Raw genomic sequence first — 12256 nt, forward strand, 5'->3', positions numbered from 1 at the left:
TTAATTTTCAGAAAAAAATATATTTAAAATTTTAATTTTCGAAAAAAGAAAAAAATAATCAGAAAAAAAAATTTAAGCCTGAAATCCAATTAGTTAAGTTTGAAATCCAATTAGTTAAGTTTGAAATCCAATTAGTTAAGTATGAAGTCCAATTAGTTAAGCCTGAAAAAAAAAATTCCGAAAAAAAAATTCAAATAAAAAAAAAAATAATTTTTTTTTTTAAAAAAAATCCAAAAATATTACATGATGACGTCAGCATGACGTCATCACATGTGCCAACAGGGCTGCCAACAAGGCGGTCTTACCGTAAGGCGGTCTTACACAAAAGTTTCTCCAAGAAATTTACCTTTCCGTGGCAATTATTTAGTAACGAATGTATAATTGCTACTATTAGTCAATAGTGTGTGTTAAATAATATCGAAAATTATCGCATTTTATAGTCTCTATATCAGCCTTTAATTAATCAATACGAAAAACGAATTAGATATTATTCGTAAGCATACCGCCCAATTTTTTCACAAATTGCGCTCAACTTTTCCTTCAAATTTTTTTGCGAAATTTTTTTCCGCTGAAAACTTTTACTTCCCTCCACTCTCTTCCGTCTTCTCAACTTAGGTTTAGATAAGTTTTCTCTCATCCTCCATAGGTGATACCAAAAGCTTGAACTCGAACTCGAAACGCAGGATTCTGGGGCACGGTGTGAATTAATCGCGCAAACGGTGATCGGGTTTTCATCCTGGATTCCTAACCTGATTTTACAAAACTCCATTGCAGCTGTTTCATCGCAAATTCAAGGTAATTTTCCTCTTTTTTATTTTAATTCTTTTCGAAATTTGGCTGAATTTCCCAATCCTTTTCAAATCTTCGTTAAATTTTCCTAATTCTTTTTGATATTTGGATGATAATTACATATTAATTCGGTTGTGGTTGTTCCCTTGTCATCACTTCTCTCTTTCCCCAATTTTAGGTTTTCAGAAAACATGAATTCCATCTTTTGTTGATTTCACGAAGCATATTCAGAGCAAACGAATTCACCCTTCTCTGTCGATTTCACGAAGTAGTTCCAGGTAATTTTCGAATTTTATATTCTAATTCTTTTCGAATTTTGGTTGAATTTTCCTAATTCTATTTTGGTTGAAATTTGGTCCTCTGTTTCTTTATTCGAATTTTGGTTGAGATTGGTCCTCTGGTTCTTTATTTGAATTTTGGTTGAGATTTGGTCCTCTAGTCTTTTTGAATTTTGGTTGAGATTTTGTCCTCTGGTTATTTGAATTTTGGTTGAGATTTGGTATGGTTCTTTATTCGATCTGGTTCTTTATTGGAATTTTGGTTGAAGAAAAAACTGTGCAAGGACTAGAATATGCTGAGTTGATTCTTATTCTCGTTTTAGTCCGTTTTATGACTGTAATACATGCTTTTCACTGCTAGTGACTCAAGTTTGTATGCTGTATGTAGCATGATTGCTCGTATCAAGACTTATGGTTACTCTAAAAATTTTCAAGTTGATAAAATTTTTTGAAGGGTAATTTTAGTTGTCCGACTCGTGCATATAAATTATACGACTGAGGTTGTTTATGGTACCTTGAATTCTTAGCGCAGAAGAATATGTACAATTTCCTTCGTGTTCCTGATTTATTGTCCATCTGTTGCTTGGAGAGGCAGCATATGTATTCACTCGTAGATTCTCGTCCTTAGGTCCTAGCTACTTTGTACTGCCCTGTGTTAAATATGGACAGAATTGAGAATTATGGTATAGAGATTTAGTTATTGTTATTTTGTTTGTGTGGATTCTGATGTTACATGCACTAAGAGTTTCTTTTCATTTTCCCTCAAAGTGAGTTGCCTGTCATTATATTTCCAGTTGGCGAGTTCTATTCCGTAAACAGTGCAAGACATTGTAGGAGAAAATGGATGACACTTTCTGTTTAATCCAGTTTGTAATTAATTTTTTGTTTCCCTATATGCATCTGTGCTAAGTAATTCACTCTCACAGGACACTGTGCTACCTGACTACCTGAGCGTGGCATGTCAGTTGCCAGTATCCAGCGGCGCACCGAGGAATATATAAATGGAGGTACGGAATAACGAACATAACTTACAATAAGATCACAATCAAGAAATTTTCAGCCAAAATTAATTTAAATAAGTTTTTGGGCTTAATAAGTTAATATAATTAGAATTTCATCTATCATTTTATTAGTCAAGGATTACTTACCCTTTGATATTGATGTCTACGGTTGTAAGAATCAGAGTTGTAATATTTTGTGTTATGATACATTTTTAGACTAATTAACCAAATTATTATACCGTGTTGGTGTTTTGCTGATATGCTATTTGTTTGTTGTTTTAACTATTTGATATTTTCTGGTCTGTTGTTGCTGCCTTCTTGTGTTCTACCTTGACAGAGTTGTTTACCTTCTGGTATGTTGTTGCTGTTGTTGAGATTTCTGGTTTATTGTTGCTGTTGTTGAGTGTCCATGTCTGTTGTTTCTATTTTTGTTCGAGTCTCCATAGGTTGAGCTGTTGGCTGGTTGTGAAAGTCAGCTAACAACTCTCTTTATTTATGAAATTCAGCAGCTACTATCCAGTAGACCCAACCAGTTGGCTGGTGGTGTGCTTCTAATATTGGCTGGTGGTGTGATTCTCTAGATTAACTCAGTTTATAGAACTCAAAATGAACGTAATTAAGCTAAAATTATTTTAAATTGTCTAGAATTTTTTTTTTTTTTTTTTGGCAGTAGATACAAACAACAAAAATAAAAGACTAAAGCACATTCAGCCTAGCCTTCTTGGCCAGATTATGTGCTCTTCTAACATTTGATTATTACAACATTAGCCATAGTTGATTCTAAACTAATAATATCATAACATAGGGTAGCAACTTCCATCCTACAGTAAGGATAGCTTTTGATGGAAGTCACTACATTACTGCAGTCAGTTCGGAGAATAACATCAGATATACCTCTACTTTTTGCCTCCTTCAAACCTGTCAGAAGAGCCAAAGCTTCAGTCTGATGTGCATTTTGAGCCAGAACCCTGCAACCCCCTTCACACACAGGTTCTCCATTAACCTCAATAGTCCAACCAATAGCAGCTTCTACCTTTGCATCTTTCTTGTTCACCTTCCAGGCTCCATCAACAGTGATCACCGCACTGTAGGCACCCAACGTTCCAGTAATACATAGCTGATGTTGCTGCAAACTGTTTTGCCCCTGTGTATTAAATCTTTTCAGCCTATGCTCCACTTTCCTGCGCTCTTCAATGGCGTTATATGCCATCTTTCTCAAATCTATCACATTTTGAAGGATAAAATTCGGATTAACCTTGCCTCCCTTAAACAATATACTATTTCTGTGAGTCCACATGGCCCACAATACCACAACAAATTCCATCGCTCTACCACTCTCCTTTCCATCCTCACACCAGAAGAAATTGAGGAAATTTTTAACCCACTCTTGAAGACTAATGGTCACTGTAGAGTCAACTTTAATACCAAGAGAACAAGCCCTCCAAATCATGCTAGCAATCCAACAATCTCTAAATATATGCTCCTCAGTTTCTTTTTCCTTCTGGCAAACTGGACACTTTGCAATTAATTTTGGAATGAGAAAAAATGCTAGGACATTAGAGCATAGAGCCGCCAGAATGCCATTAATAAAGTGAAGCCTTCCTGCAGGGGACAGCGAAAGATGCTGCCAAGAAGTAATTTTTTTCTGTATCTTTTCCACAAGAGGAACAAAGGCATGTGATGGTCTTCCATCAATCTCCGCTTCAGATATATCAGTACCCACCACTTCCCAAGCTTTATGAAAAAAATAGCTGGAATACCATCCGGCCCCGGAGCTTTTAACCCTCCCATTTGGAATACTGCCTGTTGCACTTCAGATGAGGTAAAATTGGTTTGCAGGTGCGAGATATGATCCTGAGTGAGTTTAGCTGTAAGCCCACTCAACTCATGGGGAATCTGCCATTGCTGATCATCTGTGTCATGGCATTTGAAAAGCATTTTGAAGTGCTCCACAATCATCTGTTTAATCTGGGTGCTATCTGAAGTCCACTCCCCATCTGGTTTCTGGAGCAATTTTATCTCATTTCTTAATTTTCTACTTTTTGCAAACCGGTAGAAAATGTAGTATTTTCATCGCCCAAGGCCAACCACTTTCCTTTTGCTCTTTGTTTCCAGTAAGCAAGCTTGATTATAGCATGATCCAAGTTATCACGTCTGTTGTGTTATTCCTCCATTCCATCCATTCCTTCTAGATCACTATGTTGTGCTGAACATTTCTTCACCACCTCATCCCAGATAATGTTGTTTGCTATCTTGTACTCTTTGCTCCAATTAAATAAATCCTTCTTGATGTTATCCAGTTTCCTAGAACAAGAGTACATCGGAGAACCTTGAAATTATTTCATCCATCCTTCTCTAATAATTTTGTTTGGTCGTGTTTGTGCACTCTTTTTCTCCTCTCCTGGCGTGGTGAAGTATCAAGAATTATGGGTGCATGATCAGACACAAGAATAGGCAGATTAAATATACAAGAACTTGGATATTGATGCAACCAATCCTCCGTAGCATAACCCCTATCAATTCTTTCATAGACACTATCATACCCTTCTCTATAGTTATACCAAGTGTATTGCACGCCTTGAAAAAGAATTTCAATAAGACCCCAATAGTTTCGCCAAAACGTAAAAAAATCTCTACCAGGGATGCTATCAGACCCTCCCTTTTTTTGGTTCAAGAACTCAACTTGGTTAAAATCACCCATTATAAGAACTTTCCCCGAAACAGTGGCTAATAGTCCCCCTATAACATTCCACACATCAAATCTTTCCTCAACATAAGGCGAACCATAAATCAAGAGTAAATTCCGTTCATAAAGAGCACCTTTTTCTACATCAGTAACCTTACAAAAGATGAAGTTCTTAGACTTCTTCACAACCAAGACTCTAATACTTGGTTTCCAAAAAACAGCAAGGCCTCCAACATGTGAGACAAATTCAACTAGAGCACCTTTTTCTACATCAGTAACCTTACAAAAGATGAATTGAAGTTCTTAGACTTCTTCACAACCAAGACTCTAATACTTGGTTTCCAAAAAACAGCAAGGCCTCCTGATGTAGTATTTCTTATGTCTAGAATTTAGTTAGAAAGAACAAATTCGCTTAAACTTTGCGTAAAGCACAAAAAAGAAGCCAAATTCAGTGCAACGAATTCAAATGAACCTTTTTAAGCTTAACACACCTTAAATTAGCTAGAAAAAACTAGAGATACAAAGTTTGAGCTGCTGGATCAGCCGTGGATCTGCCACCAGCTAGCTGTTGATGCTGCTGCTGTCAGCTAGCAAGTATAAATCCTATCGCGCTAAGTAAAATTTAATCTAGAGAAGCCTATCGCCCTAACTAAAATTTAATGCAAATAACTCGAATTAATCTAGAGAAGTTAAAATAACCTTAAATTAGCTAGATGTTAGTTAGAAATGAGAAGTTCACCTATATTTTGCATAACCACTTAAAATAACTCAAACTCAGTGCATACAACTCAAAATGAACCTAATTAAGCTAAACTTATCTACAATTTGCTAGAATTTAGTTAGAAAGAACGAATTCACCTGTAATTTGCGAAAACAACCAAAAACAAGCCAAATGCATTTAACAAAAAATAGGCTGGAATGGCTTACTCCCGTATTTAACAATATGCATTTGAGTATGATGTAATTTTCTTAACTAATTTAAGCTACACAGGCTGGAATTTTTCCAAACCAAGTGCTCACAAAGTATCACAAAGTGTGCTAACTTGGAGAACTCAAAAACTCTAGTCAAATGATATTGTTACGCTGGCATATAAAATGCAATATTAACAACAATTTCAATGTTCAAAGTTGACAAAATCTACCCATTATGTACCCATTGTAGTTTCTTCCATTTGCTGCGCGAGCTTATCTTTTCTATGACTATAGTTGCTCTTTACTAATTATGTTTTATTTGCTGCAAATAAACTTTATATTAACAAGAGAAATAATATTGGTTTCCCTAAGATAATATAGAAAAAAGAATAAAATTAACAGGGTCATTTAAGTTAACTCATATTTGGGTGAGGGTCATGTATATCTGAACACGAGTCAAATTAGTGATACAACTCTATCTACTAGACATGAAATGGACAGTAAGATGGCCTTCTCAGGTGTTGTAACTTCTAATTCTCAATCTGCCTCACCCCTTTGATCACACTTACCCTTGTTGACTACTAGTTGTCACTCTAGGACTATACGTGAAAGCAAAGCCATTGATTCTGTTTCGACTAAAAGGGACTTGCTTGTTGAACAACGCTATGCTATGCTATGTCTTACCCCCAACTTAAATGCATATGCACATGCTTTACACCCAGACACCATTTGGGATTTCTGAGACTAGCAGACTTGCACTTTTCACCGGTCTTTTTGTTAAGTATTGGATATTATGCACATTGGATGCAGTTCATAGCATCTTTTTCTGGTAGAGTTTTGAAATTTGTTGCAGTTTGGATTAGCTTCTCTGCAGTACATTCAGTTCTACATCAAATTAACATACTTTCTGGATAAGTTATGAATTTTTTTGCAGTTTGGGCTAATTTCTTTGCATTACATTCAGTCTGCACCAAATTAACATATTTTCTGGAAAAGTTGCAGTTTGGACTAATTTTTCTTGCATTACATTCAGTTACGCACCAAATTAACCTATTTTCTGGTAAAGTTATGAAATTTATTGCAGTTTAGACTAATTTTCTCTGCATTACATTCAGTTTCTGCACCAAATTAACATATTTTCTGGCAAAGTTTTGAAATCTGTTTATCATATTTTTTTATAGTAGTATATAACCACTTCATATTGAACTTTTAGTTGATTGAGCAAATCAAACTGGGTTCTAATATTGGAAAGCTGGATAAAGACTTGTTTCTTGTGGATCAGTTTTGATGAATTTTCTTCTGTATTGTGATCAAAATAACCACACTTTCTCAAAGTGGTTATTATATTATAGTTCGTATTATTACTTGCTTCTGATTTTATGCAAGATAAGCTAATAAGATTTAAGTATTGAATGTTCTAATTTTCTGTATATAATAGTTTGGGTTTCTTTGTTCTGTTGATTTAGCTTATGATTGGATTTTTACTTAACAATTCAAAGAAGAGGGCAGTTGCAAGAGCGCGATTTCATGCCTCACGAGCCTAACACTTCAAACACAACAAACGGTGAAGTCAGACTTATTTGGGGAAGCACGTGATGTTATCGACCTATAATATTTTAGTTGTTTCGTTGTTACATTTTAGTGGTTAATTAGTTATTTATCCTGTCAGTTGCAGATTATTAGACAATCACATTTTTTAAAGTTTTTAAGATTATTGGACAGCTATATATCACCAATGTAATGATTTGTGACTTAATATGTATGAGTCATTTATTTATAACATTATTTTCATCGTATAATTATCTGGCATTTTAAACTTATATTCATGAGTAATTACAATTGTCAATATGTTTGATAGCGTCAAATTTGACAAGCAATTATAATTTAGTAAATTATAGCGCAAAATGATCTATGAATATGCTCTGGCGATTATAATCGCCGCTATAGACTATCAATTTGGATTGTTAACTTAGCAAATATATCAATTACGAAATTAATAGTATCACTTAAATTTGCAACAATAAGTAACCTATAGTAGGGATTATAATCAATACGATAGGTATCTGATAGCGTCTATTGCATTCGCGACTATAACTACCAATAGCATCGATTTTTTTGCCACTAAAACTAATGTATTTGGTATGTGAAATTAGGAAATTATATCGATTATAATCGTTACAATAATCGATACTATTATACATAGTATTTCGTATCGATTGTTTTAGTCTACCCCATTGAATGTACTAATCGCTACTAAAGGCTATGGCAACGGTGGCTACCACCTCGAATAGCTAATTGATGGGGAATGTTTTTGTAGCGAATAAATTCGCTACTAAAGGCCAAAATAATCACCACGAAAACCCTTTTTTCTTGTAGTATCAACGGGTTGAAATTCCCCTAAAATATTGACGGGTTGAAATTCCCTTGAAATAATACAAAATCAATTACCTTTCAATTGGGTTGAAATTCCCTTCAAATATTCCAAGTCCGACGGGTTGAAATTCCCCTTAAATATTGACGGGTTGAAATTCCCTTGAAATAATACAAAATTCAATCTCCTAGTACGAGTCCAATTTTGAAATTCTCAATGGGTTGAAATTCCCTTAAAATAGTCCAAGGTCCAATAGGTCGAAATATTCTTTCGATATTCCAAGTTCTAGTATAAAGAGTCAACTTCCACAAAAGAATGAAGCCTCCTCTCAAACACTTCCAACGGGTTGCAAATCCCGAATACAAGTACAAAAATCCAAAATCCCGAATCTTCGGAGTGGAACTTAGAGTCAAGTCTAGGTCTCATTCATTGCATGCATATCATATCATGTTTCGGGAAGTCCAAGTTCTAAACCATGTGGTGTGTCCTAAATAGGAGTCCGAGGATCCTGTGGGTTCGCCGAAGAGGAGAGAGGTTGAAAAGAACTCCATCAGCCCTAGCCTCCCTCATAGCCGGCATCGAACGAGCAGCCAGTTCATCTCCTACAAATCAAACTTCCAGTCCCTTTCAAGAATCAGTCCAAATGTCTGCCTCCAATCAACTCACTCAACTCCTAGCAGCTTTCACCAGCCTCATTCCCAAAGAGGAAGGCATGATGATTCGGATCCCAAGCCTCCAAAGCAGCAAGAATGAAGTGCACATCTAGCTTTACAAACCGGAAGGAGGCGAGCACCCCAAGATGCATGCCATCAAGCTCCCTTTTCTCCAATTTGCCTAGCGAACCAAGCCACGAGTTCAAGGCATTTTCAAAGGACATAGCCATGTTCTCTCTTCTTTTTCGTGAGGAAACAGTATACAAGGAATAGCAGGGAAGGATTGATGCAAGAAATGATCCGAAATACTCCCTATTTATACAAGAGTCGGCTTGCACGACAGCACACTGGCGCCAGGAGCCATGTCCTGCGCTAGGCGCAGGGGCCTGCAGCGAAAGACGAGGCCACCATCCTCTTTTATGACTCCGAGTACACACTCTTTAGTGTTTCGGACAGCAAAGTACAAACCTCCATTATTCAAGATTTCAAAGCCGCAAGCTGCGCTAATTCAAGCAGTCCGGATCAACGCTTCGGGCAGATTTCGGGTCAATTTATTCAAAATTCAAGCATTCTAATCCTAGATCGGCGTCCTAAGTCGAGTCTGCATATGCATAGCAAAAGTTGAATATACTTTGACTTGCGCTTTTCCTAACCAAAAAACCTCAGTCAAAGTGGGGGCTTATAGTGGGTATATACACCCGAAAAAATGGGCAATTTTTTTCAAATTTTTTGCAAAATTATCATGCATGCATATAGCAACAAATTTAAAGGCACACACAACGCATACAAGTTCAAACATTCAAACATACAAAAGCCAAAACTTCAAAAATTTCCAAACCAATTCAAGTTCAAAGCCATACAACCATACAAAATTCAAGTTCCAAACCATACAAATTCGTACAAATACAATCCAGCCTACACAAAATCAACCCAGGCAAGCTGGAACTCGCTACCATGCAGGGTCAGTCTGAGTCATCATCAGCTGTGACGTCCACCACAGGCTCCTTGTCCCTGTTTCGCCTCCTAAGGCGCTCCAGATCCCGATCCAGCTCTGTTCCAGGGGTACTAGGATCCTGCTCCGAGATACGAAGAGTGCCAGGAGAGGGATGAACTCCCTGCTGAGGAGAAGGATACTGATAAGGCGGCGGCATCGCCATGAACTGGTACGGCGCAAACATGTGAGCCTGACGCATCCTCTCCATCTCCGCATAGTAAGCCCATGAATCTGCACCGCAAGGCTGAGGACCACTCCCTCCGAAGTAGTAACCGGGAGGAGAAACAAAGGGCCTCGAACTGCTTGCACCCCCAAACGAATTCCTGGTAGGATCAACATGTACAAAAGAGGCAGCTCTCTGATCAGCATCTGAATGCCTCTGACGAACACCAGCACCGGAGCCCTGTCCTAGGTCCAAGCTCGGTCCCTCCTGCCTCGAGAAAGTCTCTCCCTGGGGCTCCCTATCAACGGAACCTCTGTGGCCTCGACGACGCTCCTATACAAAATACAAATTTCAAGAATCAACATCCAAGTTCGAGTTTCCAGAATACAAATTTCAAAATCAAGAAATGCACCTCTCTGGTCCCGGCCAGAAAGCTACTGGGTCAGCTTCGCACAATACCTCTTCCAGGAATCAATCAAGAGCATCCAGCGACGCACTCTCACCCGAGGCGCCTGCATACAAAATTCAAGATCAATTCCCAAATACAAGATTACAATCAGTTTCAAGAAAATGCAACAGTACTTACAGTGGCATAATGCTCAGGTACAACATCATACGATCTCCGGTGTGAAGGAAATAGTGCCCTTGGTCCAAGTATGCATATAATATTAAGTCTAATAAATGCGGTTCAGTATTAATTAACAAGTTAATAATTCAGTGAGATCAAGTGAGCTGAATGCCTAGCTAGAGGCCGCTTCAGTTCAAGTGGAATTAATGATATTAATCCACAACTTACTCTTGACTGAACCCGTAGGGTCACACAAATAGTACGTAAACGGATCAAGTATTTAATGGCATTAAATACTCCATCTATGGATATTCGGAATTGACGGATCTTGGTTTCAGTGGGAGCTGAGATCGTCACAAGCAAGAAATGAATACTCCGGAAATGATGATATTGCCGGAAACAGAAATATGGATCGTATCGGAAATATAAATATTATCCAAGTCGTAGATGTTGCCGGAAACGGAAACATTTTACGTATCGGAAAATATTATTGGAAATGGAAATATTACCGGAATCGGAAATATTGCCGGAAACGGAAATATTGTCAGAATCGGAAATATTATCGGAATCGGAAAATAATTCCGGAAACGGAAATATTAAATATTTGTTCGAAACGGAAATTAATTCCGGAATCGGAAATATTAAATATTGTTCGTATCGGAAATAAATTCCGGAACCGGCAATTTAATCGGAAGCGCATCGTACGAATTAGCATCGGACGAGGCTTGCTAGACGAAGGCCCAACACGAAGCCAGGCCCGCGCCCAGCAAGCCGAGCGCCCAACATGGAGCTGCCATAGCCTCGCCAGGCCCAGCGCAAGGCCAGGCCCAGCAAGGCCTTGGCGCGCGCACGCTGAGCGTGCTGTTGGGCTGCGAGCAACGACTGCTCGTGTGGGCCGCAAGGCCTGCACGGGTGGTGCGATGTTCGTGGCCATACGATGCTCATGTTCGTAACGGATCCTAATCCTATCGGAATTCGTGTATTGATTAAATCCTAATCCTAATAGATTAATTTATTATTTAGAGTTCAAGTTGGATTCTAATTAATAAATCCAAATCCTAGTAGGATTATAATTCCTTTTCCATACCTCTATAAATAGGTGCCTAGGGTCATAATTTATAGATACAATTGAAGTATTCTAAAGGTAAGATTTTGAAGAAAAATCAGCCATACACTTGCACCTAAATAGCCGAAATTCCTAATCAACCTTAAGGGCGATTCTAGTTGGTCAAGCTTAAGGCGGATCCGGACGTGCTGTGGACTATCTACGGAGGGACGACACTTGGAGTCCTAAAGACTTGTTCTTGTTCGGTTCGGGCGCAGCTAGGGAGGGCACGCAACAAAGTGTATGCATCTAAACTATGCTAAATGATTATGTGTAAATAATATGTTTCCTGGCTTTATGGTTTTTCCGCATGATTTATGTTTTGTCATATGTATCATAACCTAACAGTGGTATCACGAGCCTCTTATTATTTTCATAATCTAAATTGCATAAACATGGTTAAATATTACAAATTTGCAAGGAATTAAAAGAGGTGATTAATTTTTGTAATTGTTAATTAATTGCAAATTGCGTTTATTTAATTATATGTACGCAGTTTTTCGGCAGTTTCTTCGATACTCATCCAAATCGAGTGTTTTTTGTGTCAATTCCGCATGTAAAAGGCATTCTAAAATTTTGACAAAAATAATTATTTTCGGCCGAACCCAGAATTCCCAAATTCGAAGCCTAACTATGACTTTTCGGAGGTTTTAGTTTTTCGAACGCAAAAGTTTGTAAATTTAAGATGTTAAATTAAATCTTTGCGATTCTTGTTGATAAATCTTGAATTTTTGAT

General features: G+C 37.5%; 1 long non-coding RNA gene across 1 annotated transcript; it reads left to right on the top strand.

Moving 5' to 3' along the window:
• Positions 1 to 473: 473 nt before the first annotated feature.
• Positions 474 to 7465, top strand: LOC110796748 (uncharacterized). Its single transcript, XR_002535662.2, has 4 exons — positions 474 to 795; positions 968 to 1067; positions 1994 to 2074; positions 7133 to 7465. It is a non-coding gene; the product is annotated as an uncharacterized lncRNA (long non-coding RNA).
• The last annotated feature ends 4791 nt before the right edge of the window (positions 7466 to 12256 follow it).

This window comes from Spinacia oleracea, chromosome 1 (genome assembly GCF_020520425.1).
Source record: "Spinacia oleracea cultivar Varoflay chromosome 1, BTI_SOV_V1, whole genome shotgun sequence".
In the NCBI taxonomy this organism is placed as follows: Eukaryota; Viridiplantae; Streptophyta; class Magnoliopsida; order Caryophyllales; family Amaranthaceae; genus Spinacia; species Spinacia oleracea.